The following is a 21197-nucleotide window of genomic DNA, read 5'->3' as shown; positions in this document are numbered from 1 at the left end:
CAGAAATGAACACACAGTATATGGTGAATTAATCTTTGACAAAGCAGGAAAGAACATCCAATGGGTAAAAGAATGTTTCTTCAACAAATGGTGCTGGGAAAATTGGACAGAAGCATGCAAAAAAATGAAAGTGGACCACTTTCTTACACCATACACAAAAATAAATTCAAAATGGATTAAAGACCTAAATGTGAGAGTGGAAACCATAAAAATCCAAGAGAACACAGGCAGTAACTTCTCTGACATCAGCTGTAGCAGCTTCTTTCTAGACATATCTCCTGAGGCAAGGGACACAAAAGCAAAAATAAACTATCAGGACTTCATCAAAATAAAAAGCTTCTGCACAGCAAATAAAATAATCAACAAAGCTAAAAGGCAACCTATGGAATGGGAGAATATATTTGCAAATGACATATCTGATAAAGGGTTAGTATGCAAAATACATAAGGAACTTATAAAACTCAACACCCAAAAGATGAATAATCCAATTTAATAATGGGCAGAAGACATGGATAGACATTTTACCAATGAAGACATACAGATGGTCAGCAGACACATGTAGAGATGCTCAACATCACTGATCATCAGGAAAATTCAAATCAAAACTACAATGTGATATTACCTCATACCTATCAGAATGGCTAAAATCAAACACAAGAAACAACAGGTGTTTGCGAGGATGTGGAGAACAGAAAAACTCTCTTATATTGTTGGTGGGAATGCAACGTGGTGCAGCTGCTGTGGAAAACAGTATGGAGTTTCCTTGAAAGGTTAAAAATAGGGGCACCTGGGTGGCTCAGTTGGCTAAGCATCTGACTCTTGGTTTTGACTCAGGTCATGATCTCATGGTCATAAGATTGAGCCCTGCGTTGGGCTGCATGCTGACAGCACAGAGCTTGCTTGGGATTCTCTCTTTCCCTCTCTTTCTGCCCCTCTCCTGCTTCTGCTCTCTCTTCTCTCTCTCTCAAAATAAATAAATAAACTTTAAAAAATGTAGAACTACCCTATGATTCAGCAATCGTACTACTAGGTATTTACTCTAACAATATGAAAATGTTGATTCAAAGGGATATATACCTGTACCCCAATGTTTATAGCAGCATTATCTACAATAGCCAAATTATGGAAACAACCCAAGTGTCCACTAATTGATGAATGGATAAAGAAGATGTGGTATACATATACAAAGGACTATTACTCAGCCACAAAAAAGAATGAAATCTTGGGAAACCTGGGTGGCTCAGTCAGTTAAGCATCTGACTCTTGATTTCAGCTCAGGTCATGATCTTGCAGTTCGTGAGTTTGAGCCCTCATCAGGCTGAGAGCTGACAAGTGCAGAGTCTGCTAGGGATTCTCTTTCTTCTCTCTCTGCCCCTCCCCCCCTCTCTCTTATGCCCTCAACATAAATAAATAACCTTTAAAAAAAAAGAATGAAATATTGCCATTTTCAATGACACGAATGGAGCTAGAAAGTATTTTGCTAAGTGAAATCACTCAGAGAAAGACAAATACCATATGATTCTACTCATATGTGGAATTTAAGAAACAAAACAAATGAGCAAGGGAGAAGGGGGGGGAGAGAGAGAGAGAGGAGGCAAACCAAGAAACAGACCCTTAACTACAGAGAACAAACTGATGGTCACCAGGTGGCAGGTGGGTGGAAGATGGGTTAAGTAGGTTATAGGAATTAAGAAGTACAGTTGTTGTGATGAGCACTGGGTGATGTATGGAAGTGTTGAATCACTATATTGTACACCTGAAACTAATATTACACTGTGTGTTAACTGGATTTAAATAACTAAAAAATTAAGCCAAGTTCTTGTAAGATCCGACTCCATCTGACCTCATTGCCTTTTACCTTGTTCATTTTGCTTCAGTCATGCTGCCCTTTTTTTTTTTTTTCAACGTTTATTTATTTTTGGGACAGAGAGAGACAGAGCATGAACGGAGGAGGGGCAGAGGGAGAGGGAGACACAGAATCGGAAACAGGCTCCAGGCTCTGAGCCATCAGCCCAAAGCCCGACGTGGGGCTCGAACTCACGGACCGCGAAATCGTGACCTGGCTGAAGTCGGACGCTTAACCGACTGCGCCACCCAGGTGCCCCTCATGCTGCCTTCTTAATTGCTCCTTAAACAATGGTCTTATGACCTGTGCACTTAGTGTTCTCTCTGTCCAGAATGGTCATCCCCTGGATATGGGGGCTTTTTCTTTCACTTCCTTCAAGTTTTTCCTCAAAGTTCCCTTCTAAGGGATCCAGATTTCCACCTCTTATACTTCATATTCTCCTCTGTTGCTCAAATACTTATAACTATCTAATATATTACATATTTTACTTATTTATCTTGTTTATTATTTGTGGGCCTTCCCCCACTAGAATGTAAGCTTCACAAAAATGGGGATATATGCCTTTGTTTTCTTGATGCTATAGTTCCTAGCTTCTAAATCAGAACCTGGCACAGTAAATGGCTGCTCAATAAATGTTTGTGAATAAAGGAATGTATGTTTATAAAAGCTCCCATAGAGGGGAAAAAAACCCCACCCCAGATCCAAGGATCCTGATGGCACAATGCTTCTCAATAGCAATACTGGAAACTGGAAGACAAGAGACCAACAACATAAAAAAGGTAGGGGAAAATAATTTATATAGTCTCCAGATTATGAGACAAACTGCTAAGGAGAGTAAATTAAAGACACTTTCAGTTTTGCAAGATTTAAAAAATATTGTTCTCATGAACTCTTTAAGAAGTTATTGATGATAGACTTCATTAAAATGAGATTTAAAAAAAAACAAACAAGAAATAGGAAGATAGAGGCTCCAGGAAACAAGAGATTTAACACAAGGGGAGACACAAAGGGAAAACTTGGGATAATACTTAGTATCCAAAACTAGGATAATACTTAGTAAAATTCTAGGCTGTTGCCATGCAGAACATCTGGAGAGTGATCAATCCAGACAGAGGCAGGAGGCGCTGGACCCCAGGAGGAATGTCTCTGAGAAGAAAACAAGAACTGAGAGCTCACCTGATGTTTGCTCATAAGGACTTCTGCACTGTTGAAGAGTTCATGAAACAATTATGACAGATAAATAGAAACAACACTGTGTGGCTTAGTTATGAATAATATTGAATAGTAATAATTATGTAAAATAATGGTCAAATGATTTGACCAAAAGTTGGAAGGTGAGTAAAAAGGAATGTGGGGGAAGGGCGCTGGGCTGACTCAGTCAGTAAAGCATGCGACTCTTGATCTAGGGATTGTGAGTGATCTCTATACATTGGGTGTAGAGATTACTTAAAAATAAAATCTTAAAAAATAAAAAGGAATGTGGAGAAGTTAGATAGAGGAACTGAATCCAGATTTTTCATAGTAAAAAGGAGATATATACACATCCAAAATGGAATAATAAACAGAATAGTATAAGCATATTATTTAGAATTATGGATATAAAGAAAGAGATAAAAGAGTTGAAAGAAAGAAGCTGCCTCTGGAGTCTGAGTGTGAGAGACAGAAATAGACAGGACCCTCAAAGTCTACTATTCTCATTTAAGCTTTGTAGTACTATTTGACTTTTTAGGTTATATAAATGTTATTTCAATAAAAGTAAAGAATTAAAATTTAAGAAGTTGACATGAAATGAAGAAACAGCATTATGAAAATGTCATTTAGAGTTATGGAAGAAATAAAAGGAACCAAATATAGATGGGTAAAAGACAGGAGCACCTGGCTGGCTCAGTCGGTAGAGTATGCACCTCTTGATCTGGGGGTTGTAAGTCTGAACCCCATATTGGGTGCAGAGATTACTTAAAGAAAAAAATCTTAAAAAAAAAAAGTAAAAGACAATGGTTACCTCTGAAATGTGGGATTAGGGGCTGATTTTTTATGACCATAGGCTTGATAGCTTTTACAATTAAAAATAAAACCAGGGTCAGGGCGCCTGGGTGGCTCAGTTGTTAAGCATCCGACTTCGCTCAGGCCATGATCTCACGGTTCGTGAGTTCGAGCCCCGCATCAGGCTCTGTGCTAACAGCTCAGAGCCTGGAGCCTGCTTTGCATTCTGTGTCTCCCTCTCTCTCCGCCCCTCCCCTGCTTGCGCTCTGTCTCCCTCTCTCTCAAAAATAAATAAACATTAAAAAATTAAAAGTAAATAAATAAAAAAAATAAAACCAGGGGCACCTGACTGGCTCACGTCAGTAGAGTGGGTGACTCTTGATCTTGGGGCTGTGAGTTTGAGCCCCATCTTGGGTCAGGAGATTACTTAAAATCTTAAAGGGGAGCCTGGGCGGCTCAATCGGTTAAGCTTCCAACTTCGGCTCAGGTCATGATCTCATGGTTTGTGGGTTCAAGCCCCGCATAGGGCTCTGTACTGACAGCTCAGAGCCTGGAACCTACTTTGGATTCTGTGTCTCCCTCTCTCACTGCCCCTCCCCAGTTTGTACTCTGTCTCTGTCTCTCTCAAAAAAATAAATAAAAATAAAATAAATTAAAAAAATAAAATTAATAAAACCAAACCACAGTATGTGTTGGCCTATTAGGTATCTGTGAGAATGGGATAATACTGAAGCAATTGTGCATTGGTCTGCTTTCCTTTAAGTCAGTTGTGCTAGCAAAAAGAAACCACTACTATTTTGAGAAAATGGATATATTTGCACTTTAATGTGATGATATTACAATGGTTTGTCATTCTAAACACTCAATCTAGTATCTTAATATCAAGGAAAGGTATGTGTTGGTTTAATAGGAGTTACCCAAATACTGAAATTCAAATTCAAAATTGTCCACTTGAATTGAAATGACCTTCCTAGAAGAATTAATCCTCTTGGGATTTTGTTCTAATCTTATTTTAGCAACAGATTTTCTCTAGTACCAAGTGGAGTCATTTGAGTTCTGACATAGAAATAGCAAAGAAACAGTAATGATAGGTTAAGTATTTGGTCAGAACTTCTATGTGTGCCATGAGGGGCTGCATGGAACCCACACATTAATTACATTTACTCAGGGGAAAATATCTGTTTTTATCTTTTAAGATACTTAGACAAAAATTTCACAATACCCCTCATTTGTTTTAAAATTTTCTTTTAAAATGTTTTTATTTTTGTTTTTTGTTTGTTTGTTGTTGTTGTTTTTTTTTTTTTTTTTTTTTTTACAGCGGCACCTGGCTCAGTCAGTTAAGTGTCTGACTCCTGGTTTCAGCTCGGGTCATTATCTCACGATTCGTTGGTTTAAGCACCGTGTTCGGCTGTGTGCTGACAGTGCAGGGCCTGCTTGGGATTCTCTCTCTCTGCCCTTCTCACCCCCTGCTGTCAAAAATAAATAAACATTAAAAAATTAAATTAAAATGTTTTATTACATACTTCAATACATACTGAAAATATAATCCATACATAAGGGATAAAATATTGTAATATAAGGAACACCAGTGAAGCCACCACTCAATAGAACTGGGACACTACCAATGCTATAGTAATAACCCCTGGATGCTTCTTTCCCCATCCCATCCTCACTGTTAAAATAGCTTTCTCTGTATCTTTGATACTTCCTGTTATGATTTAATTTCCTCTGGCTCTATTCTCTGGAGACGAATATCTATGAAACGTCTCTGCTTTCACTTACAAATAAGTGAGCCTGGTATTCAGAGTTGATAGATCTGGTTCCAAGTCCAGCTCTGCCACAACCTCACTAACTGTGTAACTGTAGCCGAGTTATCTAACTCTCCTGAGCCACACTCTCCTCACTTGTAACGCAAGGACAATACTTTCTAATTTCTAGGATTGGTGTAAGACATAAGTGAGCTAATAAAAGTAAAGCATTCATTACCTATAGCTATTTTTATAGAAAATAAATCATTGTGATCTTATCTTAGAGTCTTTTTAAGACTCTAAGTGCAAAGTGTGAAAGGAAGTAATTACATGTCTGGCTAATTTCTTCATTTGGTAACCTTTGCTTCAAGAACAAACATAATTTAAAAAGAAATACTTCATCCTGTTTTTTCTGGATATTTTAATAATTGAATCCAGTCAACCAGTATGGATGATTTTTGGTTGGCTATGCAGATACTGCTTGTCAGGGTGCCTAAATGTCCTGTTTATTAATGAATTCAATGCCTTTCCAAAGGCATAAGGATGAAGAAAACAGTAGAAAAAGCACATCAGAAATTCAGTTGGATATTAAGTAAGTCTAGATCTTGTGTTTAGCTGGGACAGCATAAATAAATAGAAAAAGTGACAACGATTTGAAAAACATTTCATTTTAGTCACTTATTTTTTAAAATCATTTTTCTGCTTTAAGAAATAACATAACCAGTTGTTACAATAAAGCAGTCCAGAATGTTACCAGTTAGTCTGTCACCATGGTAGCAGAATCTGGGGAACATGTAAGATACATTATTCTAGAAATCCTGAGATTGACGCCTACGTTTGTACCAGGAGACCTGTTTATCTGAAGAGATAACAAATCAATTCTCTTTATCCTTCTGAATTGCATGAAATGTTATCCTCTTGAGAGAGAAGATACTAGTGTGTAAAATTCCAGGACATCTTAATGATGGCCAACATCAAATAGCTGCAGAAATGAGATCAGTGCCAAAAAGACAAGAGGATAAAGAGAATTGAGCCTTTAAGCTTAGAACTACTTAGTTTTTTGGTACCATATATGATGCAGATGTTAGAAATGGGAATGGGAATGATGACGATGATGAAAATGCAACTGTGAGTGAATCAGGCCAGAAGATTTAATATTAGTGTTAGACACAATCATTTTAGTAGATTTTGCCCATTCTTCTTGAAGAGCAGCACTGGTTCACTGTCATGGGCTGTGCATCCTTCATTGTAGTCTTAATTGTTGACTAATACGTTGTATTGAAATATGTGACAGTTATATAATTAGGTTAATTTAAAGGACTATTGTGAAGAAGTGTTTTTCCCACCTTTTTTGCTGTCACCTGAGGATAGGGCTACAATTACAGCATGACAAATGTTTGAGTGAAATATGAAAAATCCAGACAAGTGACAGTTTGCCCATTACTTGATGTCAAAAGACTGGTTTGACTGATTTTATGTTTCATTCATTGACTTGACGAGTTGTTTGACCAAATTGTTTTCTTTGGTATTTTTTAGACACAATTTAAATGTGATCACCAGACAGTGATAAAGAACTCTGTCTTTAAAACTGCTTGTTCAGTCATTTCTATAATCAGAGTTTCAATAATGAGGTTTCCCACTGAACTATCGGTCCAATCCCTGTAATATTATGAGAAAAATACACACAGTGGTATTAACTTTCAGTGAACCATGAATTTTGAATGACAAAATAAATTTTGGATGACAAAAGGATGGTTGAGAATTATTGAGAATCTTTTCTTAATAAAGGGGACTTTAATTTTGTTTCTGATTGTTATAAAATTTTATAGAACAGATTGCTCTGATCTTAATTTATCATTTCTTTTTTTCTTTTAATTTTAAGTAGGCTCCACACCTACGCCAACATAGGGTTTGAACTCATGACCTTGAGATTGAGAGTCACAAGCTCTACTGACTAAGCCAGCCAGGTGCCTCCATCGATGGTTCATAAAATTACATTTTTATCTATTTACATCACAAAAATCTAGAAGTGACAATCTGAGCTGGTGTCAATACATACCTATTGTCCTTTTTATGAAACAATCACCGGGTACTCATAGAAACCTTACCAAAGGCAGAACTATCTGTTTTTATATTCATATTGCCTAAGACTCTTACCTCCAGAACTATGCACTTAGATTTTCTATACCATTTCTGCTATTTTTATAAATCTATAAAGCTTTTTTCACTTTATGAATAACATAGTATCTGGTCTTCTGGTCAAGAATTTTTATAGCTCAACTAAATATACGTACAAGGGCTTTTTCCTCCAAAATTATTTTAAGATGTACTTCCAGAATAGCTATTAGTAATTTGAGGGTTAGAGTCTTGGAACATTATGATTCCTATTATTGCAATACATATTTCTAAAAAGTCACAGTCCAATTATATATTTGTTTTATGTATCATGACAATTTTGAATACTCTACTCAATATCTCTTTTGTTATTATTGGCAATGACTCTTTATTACTTTTAATAATAGCATTATCAATAGAAAGATTTAATAGTTTTCATGATTTGAGAAAATATATTTCAAAATTCTCTCTTGTAACATGGTAATTTTCTTGCTTTTCAACAAATAGAATGGTTACTATATTCTGTCAGCTTTCTATCTCTTTATATTTTCCATTTTTCAAAAGCTAGAGTTTCCTGACATTTATAACATGTAAGAAAATACAGTGGTGCTTTGATTCCTTTTGGAGTACAAATATGAAGTGGGCGCTAGTCAAAAACATTGCTGCCTTCTCATAAATTACTGCCAGAGTGAAAACTGGTACAGTGTTCATGGACGGCAACTTGGTTCTATTTGTCAAAATTTAAAATGTTCATACGCTTTCACCCAGTACTTTCAACTCCGATGTTTTTATTCTATAATCTTGCATATGTACAACAGAAAATATGTGCAAATGAAATATTTTTTGTGGCCCCTTTGTAATAGCAAAAATGAGAAACATTAGTAAATGCTTGCTAGTAAGAAACTGTCTAGATGAATTATGGTATACTTGTACAGTGGATTCCTTACTATACAGACAACAGCTTGAATAATGACTTTTGTATGTACTTATTTGGAACAATATTCAAGAATGAAAACTCAAGGAACAGAGAAAAGGAAATGGTATACTACCTTTAGAATGAAGGAAGAGAAAGAGAAAGAAAGAAATTATACACGTATGTTGGCAAATGTATGGATTATCATTGGAAGAATCTCTAAGAGACTGGGCACAGTGTTTGCCTCCAGAGAGGGGAACTGGGTAACTGAGGAAAAGGAGAGAGATTTAAATTTATACTATATATACTTTTGTATCTTTATATCATGTATGTACATTTTTCTTCACATACACATATAAGTACATACAAACATTTCTCTAACCTAAAAGAAATATAACCTCATGTCTCTGAAGAAATACTGTCTGATATTGCTATTCATTTCCTCCTTCCCTTTCCATCACTTGAAGAGGACTGAAAGTCTTTTGATAGTTGACAAAGAGCAGACATTTCTACTTTTACAAGGAGCCTGTGCAATCATTGCCAAGAAATTAGAGAAGAGTTGAACCTCTTACTCTTAACATTTTATTTACATTTTTTAAAGTTTATTTCTTTTGAGAGAGAGAGAGAGCGAGCAGGGAAGGGGCAGAGAGAGAGAGAGAGAGGGAGAGAATCCCAAGAAGGCTCTGGACTGTTAGCTCAAACCCAGTGCGAGGCCTGAACCCATGAACTGTGAGATCCTGACCTGAGCCACAATCGAGAGTCAGACACTTAACCATCTGAGCCACCCATTTTGCCCCTACCCTTAACATTTTAAAAGTGTTTGGCTTTGTAAATATGCCAATGTAGTTGGGTCTCTGCAATCTAAAGAGAAGTGGAGATCTGATAGTTATAAAAGTTGAGAAGAATCCCCTCTGGAACTGTTTGTGGTCTGAACTCAGTAACTGCCAAATTGCTTCAGTGTACTATGTACACAGTCTCGGAACAATATTTTAGCATCAAACTATAATTAAATCTCTGAATACGGTTGGTTTTGCACCATATAGAATACGTTCGATGTTATAAAATGTGTACTACATATGTAAAACATATTTAGAGATTAATTGAGGTAGGTTTGAAAACATATTTGTTTTAAAAGGAGTTTTTAAATTTTAAAACAATAAAATCCTACATACACAAGAAAAAAAGTTTAAAATTTCAATACAGAAAAAGAATTACAAAGATTATATAACATTTTGTAAAATACTTGTAAAGATAGCCTCAAATCTTATGTTTTGTGGTCATCCCACTGACTGTTAAAGAGAAACAAGAAAAGTAATTTCCTTAAAAGAAATCTCAAGGACATTGGGGAAAAAAAAATCACATTGTCACATGCATTCTCACAACTAAGTACAAATACATGCAGATCAGATCAGTGCCAGCTGACTAATGTTTTCCCTTCACCATCCCCAGGAATTCATAATCTGTTTCTCCTCTAAAGATATTTAAATGACTATATAATCATACATATGGACTGGCACTTGATCTCCTACAATGACTATAATAATACATACCCCCAGGAGAAAGATGTCTTTGTTTCCTGGATCTTGGAGTTGTACAACATATGGTCTGACAGATTTTAAGCTCCAAGTATCTATTTTTAGACATGATAGTTCTTTACCCTTATCTTTTAATAAAAGAGAAAGTATTTGTTGAGCTGAGACTTGCTTTCACAATAGCACTTTAGCTAGCTTTGTCAGCTTAGAAAGTTTAGTGAGATGAATAATTTAGTCTGTAGGAGTAATATGTCTAGAGAAGAAATTTAAGTAGGGGTTAGATAATGCAGGTAATTAATTAAATGATCTTAGGATAGCTGATTCACAATGACTAATTTAAATATGTACTAAAAATACATAAAGATCATAAATCATGATTGTGATATTCTCAAGAGCAATACAGAACACATACTTTCACTATATAACAGAAAAAAATTTTGTTTCATGTGCTTTAAAACATTTGAAAATTCTCTCTCACCCTCTTTTTTTTTTTTTTTTTTTTTTTGTCTTTTGCTAATGTTCACAGAGAATAACAGTACCTGGTCAAAATAGAGAAAAAAAAATCAAACTAAAGTTTATATTTAATGTGAAAAAATTAATATGTTTTAGAATGTATCTTTAATTAGACTAATGTTTGATTTTTAAAAGCACTCTTCTGAGAATAGTTGTAGACATAATTAGGGATCAATTCTTCAGATTGTCGTGGAATTAAATGGGTACATGTGGTACTATGTCACCATACTTTCCTTGGAGTTAAGAAAATCAAATATATAGTAGAGTCCCCTGGGCAAAAGAAGAGAGTAACTCCTTCCATCTCACATATGGCTGGGAGGTCATCAATCTTATCAACAGAAGCAGATGCCATTAAAATCTGTGTCATATTCATTTCTCTCCTTTGGCAAACCTTAAGAACAGTTCCTGTGACCTTAGAAAGCAAACTTCTTAGTTAAGGGAGTGTAGTCTTCAATTTACAGATGAACTGGGTTCCAAAGCTTTGGTACCCAAAGTAGAATTTTGGATTAAGACAGTGTTATAGGTGGTGCTAATCGGAGAATACAATAGGCCCCTTCATCTGTGGTTTCACTTTCTGTGGTTTCAATTTTCTGCGGTAAACCGCAGTCGGGAAGCAGATGATCCTCCTTCTGACGAATCAGCAGAAAGTCAACAGTATCCAAATGTTATGTCACAATGCCTACATCACTCACCTCACTTCATCTCACCATGTATGCATTTTATCATCTCACACCATCACAAGAAGAGTGAGTACATTACAGTAACATATTTTGAGAAAGGGAGAGAGACAACATTCATGTAACTTTTATTACAGTATGTTGTCATAATTGCTTTTATTATTATTGTTGATCTCTTATTGTTCCCAGTTTATAAACTGAACTTTATCATAGATAAGTATGTACAGGAAAAAACAATAGTATATACAGGGTTCAGTGCTATCCATGGTTGCAGGCATCCAACGGAGGTCTTGGAACGTGTCCTTTGAGAGTAAGGGGGTGGGGAATACTCTAATCTATAAAATAAAGTGCTATAATAAATAATAGTAGAAAAAATAGTTGGCCAACCGACACATGAAAAAATGCTCAACATCACTCATCATCAGGGAAATACAAAATAAAACCACAAGGAGATACCACCTCACACCTGTCAGAATGGCTACCATTAACAACTCAGGCAACAACAGATGTTGGCAAGGATGTGTAGAAAGAGGATCTCTTTTGCATTGCTGTTGGGAATGCAAGCTGGTGCAGCCACTCTGGAAAACAGTCTGGAGGCTCCTCAAAAAATTAAAAATAGACCTACCCTACGACCCAGCAATTGCACTACTAGGTATTTATCCAAGGGATACAGGTGTGCTGTTTCAAAGGGGCACATGCACCACAATGTTTATAGCAGTGCTATCCACAATAGCCAAAGTATGGAAAGAGTCCATCAACTGATGAATGGATAAAGAAGATGTGGTGTATATATACAATGGAGAATTACTCGGCAATCAAAAAGAATGAAATCTTGCCATTTGCAACTACGTGGATGGAACTGGACAGTATTATGCTAAGTGAAATTAGTCAGAGAAAGACAAAAATCATATGACTTCACTCATATGACGACTTTAAGAGACAAAACAGATGAACATAAGAGAAGGGAAGCAAAAATAATATAAAAACAGAGAGGGACAAACCATAAGAGACTCTTAAATATGGAGAACAAACAGAGGGTTACTGGAGGGGTTGTGGGAGGGGGGATGGGCTAAATGGGTAAGAGGCATTAAGGAATCTACTACTGAAATCATTGTTGCACCATATGCTAAGTAATTTGGATGTAAATTAAGAAATATATATATGGAAATTAACAGCTCAATAAAACAGTAAAAACCAAAACTGTGTAAAACAAGTATCAAAGCAGAAAACAACAAACTGATTAAAAATAATATTTAAGTTGAATGCTGGTTCCTGAATAAAAGATTTTATTAGAGGACAATAAAGAGAATATAGATTTTTGTGGGAATTGTGAAGAGTTTTATTAGCACTTCCATGGACTCTAGAGGTTTTCTTTTCACGTCACAACTGCACTTTCAAAAATGTTACCTCCCTTTGTTCTGGTTTAAAGACACTGCTGGTATTAGTCTTATGCTTAGGCATGATCACAGTTATGTCGAGGGAGGTTTGTAGAAATGGATTAAGAGATAGGAGAAGATTCTGGATTTAGCTAAATACAAGTTTAAAAGAGGGAGAAAAAAGGAAAGGAGATTAAAGATGAAATATCTTAGGGAAAGAGATTATTCAGGTATCACTAACAGAAGTGTGTGTACTGAAATAAACAAAAACATCTGGCAGGTTGACATATGTGTGGCTGAGAGATGTGAGGTTAGATAATTTCCTGTCTATGGCTGTCACCAAGTGACACTCTTTATTCAGGATAATACTCTTTATTGTTACCGAGGTTTAAGCAGGGAATGGCAGAAGAGGCAGAAGGAGCGTGAGGGCATTAGAGTAAACACCTGCTTAACTCTAGCTTTGCCTCTCCAGCAACCGTTTCACCTTCTTTTACTCCCCCATGTTCCTTTGGGGTAGGAGGTTAATCACAAGGAATAACAACAGTCTTTAATTGCTGGAACTGGGAGTCTAGGCCACAGTGGGATTAAGCCCTGAGCTGCTGAGCTGCTAGCTAAGGTTCTTTGAATTTTTACTGGCTGCAAACAGAATTGGTCCCAGAATCCAGAGAGTGGCCTTAACCAGCTGGGGAAAATTAAGCTATTTGTGGCTAAGGTATAGTAGTTCTCAATTCTGGCTATACATTAGAATCATCTGCTGAGGATTAAGAAGAAAACAAAACAAGCCCCCCCCCCCCCTCAAAACTAGAGCTGTATCTGGGCCTCATGTTAAACCAATTAAATCAGAATCCCTAGAGGTGGAGAGCTGGGCATCAGTATGTGTGAGGTGGAGAGCTGGGTGTCAGTATGTGCAAAAAGCTCCCTGGGTGATGTGCAACTAGGACTGAGAACAGCAGGATACCAGAGAAACAGAGTGGAAAGGTCAAGATCATGGGTAAAGGTGAAGAGAGATACTCTATGGGCAGCTCTGGAGTAGGGAACACTTCATAATCAGTTGGCTTGCCTCGTGTCAAAATGGGGTTTGGAGGACTCAAAGGGAAGCAGGAGGATACCAGCCATCTGAACCCATAGTGGAGTTAGGAGTACAGTGAGGAAGGCTGGAGGGCAGTAGGCAAGGGTTCCTGTTCTTTGCTATTTGGTTTAGGGGCAGCCTTAAATTCTGTCCTCAGTGATCCTTTGACAAGCACTCTCATCTCTCCTTCCCAATATCTAGACAAGGACAGTAATCTACCACCAGAGCAAACTTCCCATTCAACAGAATCACAAAATTTTAGAGCTGGAAGGGACCTTCAATATTATCTGGTTTAACACTTCTCTTTTGGACTGTGAATATCTCCACAGACCTGTTAAAGGCAGGGAGGGTTTCTTATGCTTCATTGTTTCTCTAGTGCCCACGGAGTAGATGCATAAATATTAAATGACCAACTGAATGAATGAATTTTCAGATAAGGGAGCTGAGTTGCATAGTCAGTAAATTAGTCAGTTCGTTCATTCAGTTAATACCAGAACAAACAGAAAGCTTTAGATATCCATCGTACAGCATTAGTGACTATAGTTAATAATATTGTACATTTGAAAATTTCTAACAATAGGTCTAAAGTGTTCTTACCACAGTATAAAATAATAGTAACTATGTGAGGCGATGGATGTTAATTTGTTTGATTATGGTAATCATTTTACAATGGATAGATATATCAAATCATCATGCTGTACATTTTAAATATTATATAACTTTTATTTGCCAATTATATCTCAATAAAGCTGAGAAAAATAAAACTACCAAAAAGTTGCAATATACTCATAATTTTTGCTTTAGTTTAACATAATTTGTTTTTTCCTACAATGGATATTTGGTATTTCATAAACAAAAATAAATTTTTACTTCTGGGGAAAAAAAGAAACATAACAAACTAGGATATTTCTGATGATCTTAGAAATATAAGTAAATTTAATCCAACCAATATCTGGAGTACTTACCAGGAAAGGCATTGTATTAGGTGCTATAGAGGTTAGTAGAGTTTAATTATTAAGGGCCCAGACTCTGGGTTCAAATTTCCTGGGTTTGATTTTGATTTCTGATTCTTACTTTCTGGCTGTGTAATATTTATTTATTTATTTATTTATTTATTTATTTACCCTTTTCCTGTTTCTCTTTTTTTTAACTGTAAAATGGAAATAACATATGCCTTGCAGGGATGACTGTACATTATACACAGTAAATAACAAACGTTAACTATTATAAGCATGATTTAATATTATCTGTTTTGAAACCCCACTACTGGGAAGAGTGAGACCTGTTACCTAGACAGGACTTTATTTTATGAAGCCTAATGCTGGGTTTAGGTGTGCCAGTGTACAGATAGGGCTGGAGCACCTCTGAATTTACGCAAAAAATTGGGGAAAGGAGTCTGAAGTCTGGAGGATGATCCAGGAAGAAGAAAATGTGAGCCAGTGAGGATCTGAGAGTTGATTTTCTTTCTTTTTCTTCCTTCCTTTCCTTTTTTTTTTTTTGAAGAGAGAGGGTGCAAGTGAGCATGGGCAGAGATGGAGAGAGAGAGAGAGAGACAGAGAGAGAGAGAGAGAGACAGAGAGACAGAGAGAGAGAGAGAGAGAGAGAGAGAAACAGGTCTCACCCAAAGTGGAGCTTATGCTCACTCAATGTGGCACTCAAACTCATGAACTGTGAGATCATGACCTGAGCTGAAGTCGGATGCTTATCCGACTGAGCCACCCAGGTGCCCTGAGAGTTGATTTTCTGTGTAATGTGTTATGTAACTTCCTTGACAAAGCCTGCAGTGGAGTCTGCTTTGCTCACTAATGTTTTCAGGTGATATGGTTTACTCTGGCAGAATTCTAAGTGGTTTTGGGTTCTAGACTTCTGGGTCTAGAAAGGAGGATAGGATGTACAGCTGGCAGAACCAGATGATGGGAGGACAGCTGGCACCTGGATTCCACAAAGATGAATGAGAGTCTGTGCCCTTAAGAAATTGCGATATAACAGAGATTGATATGAATGCACCATATTAATTTAAATACAAGATAGAATAAATTTGGTGTTAACAATGATTACATACAGTGCTACAGAAATACAGAAATGGGAAAGATGTATTCTGAATGGGGGTCTGGAAAGGCTTCAGGGAGAGATGGTATTACCTTTTCTAGGTTAAGTGACCATTATGGACTCAATGTTTGTGTTTCCCCCAAAATTCATATGTTGAAATCCTAATATCCAATGTGATGATGTTAGGCAGTAGGGCCTTCCTTTGGGAAGTCATTAGGTTATGAAGTTGAAGCTTTTATGAATGGGATTAGTGCCCTTATGAAAGAGACCACAAAGGGCTTTCTTACTCCCTTCTGCTGTGTAAAGACACAGTGAGAAGACAGTCAACTACCAGTCAGTGGGACTTCACCAAACACCAAATCTGTCACCACCTTGATCTGGAACTGTGACAAATAAATGTCTGTTGTTTAAACAACCTAGTCTATGGCATTTGTGTTATAATAGCCCTAACAAACTGAGACTAAGAGAGTACCTGACAAGTGGAGATGGTGAACAGAGGAGTGGGCAAAGGATCAGAGGCAAGGAAGTACAGTGTTGTGCTTGGGAAACTGTGAAGCTACCTGATATAAAACAATGCCAAAACCCACTCCTATCTCTAGACCTTTTGCTGTGTAAATTGCTACTGTTACTTGCAGCTAAATACAATCTTGCTAGACTGCTCAGTAAATATGTGTTAAATGAATTAATGCAGGAATGAGATAGGAGATCAAAGATCTCAAGTCCAATTCTGGCTCTCCAACTATAGTAATAGAGTTTTTGTCTGCCCAACTTACCTTTCTTCATTCTAGCAACAATAACACCAATCACATTATATGCTGCTTGCCTCACACTTCCCCTGAAATAATGGGGGTGGTCACATGACTCTAGGAAAGCCAATCAGAATCCTTATTTTGGATTTTATGTTCAAGATTAAGAGAATTTCTCTCTTCTGTCTTGAGTTTCTAGTTAAAAGGATGTAGCCTTAGAGATGCTTGCAACCAGTATTTTGTCCCACAGACAAGACTGAAAGAATGAGGGATACATACAGAGGGAAGCATCCCTCTGTATCTGAGATGAGATGCAGAGAGAGCTATAGACCTAATTTAATTTTTGGATTTAGTAATGCCTGAAGAAATCTCAGCCCCTTTTCCTCTCATGTTATAAGATAAAAAAATTTCCCCCATTTTTTACTTGAATTAGTTGAGTTGTATTTGCTTGCATTTGAAAGAAGTCTATGTAGTATATAGACACTATTATTTATTAGAAAAGTAATCTTTTACCACATTGGGTCTATTTCCTTACCTATAAATTTGGGGGTTGGACAAGATAATCATCAATATTCCTTCAAGCTGAGTTTCCACTTTTCATACTTGTATAAGAGCTGTAGAGTTGGAGCTAAATATGCTCATCTGAATTCTTGGTATTTATTTTTCTTAAGGGATAAATCACCCATAAAGAAAAATTCTCGTAACACCAGGCTGAAATCTACTTTCCTTTCTTCATATCAACCCTTAAGTTAGATCATCACAACAAAACTTTGAGAAATCTCTTCCAAAAATGGAATGCAGTCATTCAAAATTGATTACTTTGTAATTTAGTATATGATAAAGACGCATTTCAAAGCAGTGGGCAAAGAAAGTACACATTAAATGATGTTGTAACAATTGACTACCAACTTGGAAAAAAAAACAGAACTGAATCTCTACCTTGCTTCTTATTACAAAATAAAATACAGATGACTTGGGGCACCAGAGTGGCTCAGTCAGTTAAGCATCCAACTCTTGATTTCAGCTCAAGTCATGATCTCATGGTTTGGCAGTTTGAGCCCTATATTGGGCTTTGTGATGACAGCATGGAGCCTGCTTGAGATTCTCTCTCCCTATCTTTCTGCCCCTCCCCTGCTCATGTGCACATGCACTCTCTCTCAAAATAAATAACCATTAAAAAAAATACAGATGACTCAAAGATTTAAAGGAAAAACAAGAAAAATAATTAAGTACTGGAAGAAAATATGAGTGACTTTTTTATAAATATGATAAGGAAAAGGTCTTGTTAAATGTGACAAGTAAGCATAAACTCAAGAACAGTCTAGGCCAGGGGTTAAGAGCACAGGTTCTGGAAGCAACAACCTCGGTTGAAATCCTAGTTCCACACACATATTACCTTTATGATCTTGAAAAAGTCACTTAATCCATCTAAGCTTCAGTTTCCTCATGTATAAATTATACCTACCTCGTAGGCTGAATAAAGAAAAGAATTTTATGTTTAGGAGTATTCTGGGAGAATATAAACAAAATGTAAATAGTGATTATTTCTAGGTGACAGAATTATGGGTGAATTTTTTTGCCCTCTTTTTCTATTTTCTATAGAAAAATATTTCTATTTTTATAGTTTCCACAGTGAATTAAAATATTGTTTCTCTGGGTGTCAGCATAGCATTGCAATTACAATTACACACTCTGGAGTGGACTTCTTAGGTTCTACTTACTTATTAGCTGTGTGAGCTTAGGCAACTTAGCCTCTATTTCAGTTTCCTCATGCATAAAATGGAGATAATATTATTTCCATCATAGATTTAAATGGAGTAATACAGGTGAAATGATTAGAATAGTATCTGGCAGATAGTGTTATATGATGTTTTTAAATACTATTAACATAGTTTAATGTAGGTGTCAGCAGATTATGACCAGTGGCCAGGTACCCTTTGAGCTAACAGTTTTTACATTTTTTAAAGGGCTGTGAAAAAAGAAAGAAAAAAGAAGAATGTGCAAAAAAGCTGGTATATGATCCATAAAACCTAAAATATTTACTATCTGGCCCTTTATAGAAAAAGCTTGCTGACTATTGGCTTAATTTATTTACACTTTCAAATATGTTTAGGATTTAGGGGCACCTGGGTGGCTCAGGCAGTTGAGTATCTTACTCTTGATTTTGGCTCAGGTCATGATCCCAGGTCATGGGATTGAGTCCTGCATTGGGCTCTGTGCTGAGTGTGGAGCCGGCTTGCAATTCTCTCTCTCTCTCTCTCTCTCTCTCTCTCTCTCTCTCTCTCTCTCTCTGTTCCTTTCCCCCATCCCCCACTCAAATGTGCATGCTCTCTCTCTCTCAAATAAATAAAAATTAAATTTAGAACATATGTTTAGCATTTAAAATCACCATGCTACAAATACCAAGGAATAAATTTCTAAAGGTGGAATTTCAAGAAATACTGTAAAGAGGAAGTGAGACAGTTTTGGACAAGGAAGATCTTATTCTATTTTGTGAATATTTACTCCCCTCCTCTGTGGTAAGATCACTATTTTCCACCAGTGATTAAGAATCAAAATTAAATTGAAAGCATGGTACTGTAAGATCAGACAACCACAAGGTACTTAAACTCACTAGGCTGAATGGAATTGAGGCTGAATGGGATCTCAAATTATTACTGTGTTTCACTTGGCCAACTCTGTCCTGCTGATGGTGGCACTCTAACTACTGTGGGAATCCAGGATCATATCGTGTCTGGAATCAGCAAATTTGCCAGGCTAAGTATCCAGTTCCTTGCCACAGACCCTTGTGGTAATGAGTGTGGGAGTAGGAAGGCTGACTCAAGAAGTCTCTCTAGACCCCAGTTAGACACATTTCAGAGAAAGTAAGTTGCCAACAGTCAAATCTTTAGATTTCAAAAGAAATCCAAGGTTGTTAAAAAGCAACTGTTTTGAAAAAGGGGTGGAGGGGATTAAACTAAGTTTTTTGTTTTGTTTTTGTTTATGTTTTTTTTTAATTTTATTTTGGTTGCTTACAAACAGAAAGAGTGTTAACCTGTGATTATCAGGGTAACTTCACCTACTGCTTTACTCAGCAGTAAGCAATCTGTAGCCTTTTCATGTGTTTTCATAAGCATACAAAATGACCTCTGGCAAGAGAATGGAAGAAGAGACTTGATGTTCCTCTGAGGGCCTTCAAACTACACTGGTAGGAAGCTGGTAGGTCTGTCTAGGAAGCTGTTGTGGGGTGGGGATGGCATTTGTCTACTGAATCTAGGAGTCTGGGTATTGCTGTAGTGGGTGGAGGGTGGAGCACTGAAGGGCTACATCTGTTCTGACCTTAATTGGGTCTTGCTGAGATTCAAACATGAGTGGTCAACCAAGGGGCTGTGTTTGCGGAAAGTCTATTTGCATGAAAAACTAAGGACACTGCCTGGGCAGAGCAGGGCATACAGGCACTTTGGTCACAGTAAAAAAAAAAAATCTTTAGTTATAAAAGGGCAGAGGTGCTTCTGAATACAGCAAGATTCTGTATCCAGACTTGACTTTGAGCTCATCCCGTGTGTCTTAAGTCCCATTCTGGGAGGGAGGGCTCCAGAGTCTAGCTTTCCCCTGCAACAGGCTTTTGGATGAAAAAAAAGGGAGAGGAGATGCTCCAATACAGATTTGGCAACTTCTTCTTTTCTCAAGTAAAGTCATTTAAAAACACATATACCATCTAATATTACCATAGTTTAAGAAAAGGAAATTTTAAAAGAAATATGTAACAAAACAAATTTAACTTAAAACTTGAATTACTTTAGACTATAAAAAACTCTGAAAGATGATAACTGTAGAACAGCTTATAGTAAGACAGAGTAGGGACTGACTTGGGCTCCTCACCCCTGACCATGGAATCTAGCTTTCCTTGATAGCTGACACTCTGTTTCTTGAGTAGCATTATCTGGGAGGATTGTGGAAGCAGAATGATTATGTAAAGGAGAGACTGAACTATAAACACTGGGGAAGATGGAACCAAACTAGTCTGGCCCATGTGGACCTTACTTCTGACTTTTCACCAAATTTCCCCCTCGTTATAATACTAAAAATCATTCTAATGATTTAACATGGGTGGAGATTTAACATGCTAATTAGACGTGCAACACATGAAGAAGCAAAATCTTTAAGTGTGCAAGCGCCAAGAAATCCCTGGCTTTACATGCTTCAATGTCACTCCTTTCCCTCCTTTGTCTCTTTAAAAAGTTTCCCTGGCCTATGTTAGGGGAATCAGCCTGAAAGACTCTTTCCTTTGTGTTGTCTCCCTTGTGCTCCAGAATAAGCCTCAATAAAAGCTTTACCTGGAGCTCCCCTTTGGCCTCTAGTTAATTTCTACTGTTTAGAGAGCCCATGGACCCTAAGTGGGTGACACTAGGAAAAACTCCCCTCCACCATGTTGCAACTACTTATCCCTTTTATTCTGTTTCTTCATCCCTGCCTCTGGTTTTCTACCACACAGAGAGGCCACCAGTGTTTACAACCACCCTTTCTTCTTAATTACATCAACATAGTAGGGGATGGATCAGCTATGGTCTTGGGGGGTGGTGAAGTGGGGGAAGCATGTAGAGCTTCAGACACTCAGGCTGAGAGTGAGGCCCAGGAGGGCAGGGGTTTT

The sequence above is a fragment of the Felis catus genome, chromosome A2 (assembly GCF_018350175.1).
Source record: "Felis catus isolate Fca126 chromosome A2, F.catus_Fca126_mat1.0, whole genome shotgun sequence".
NCBI classification, from domain to species: Eukaryota; Metazoa; Chordata; class Mammalia; order Carnivora; family Felidae; genus Felis; species Felis catus.
Note: the sequence above shows the minus strand (reverse complement) of the source record.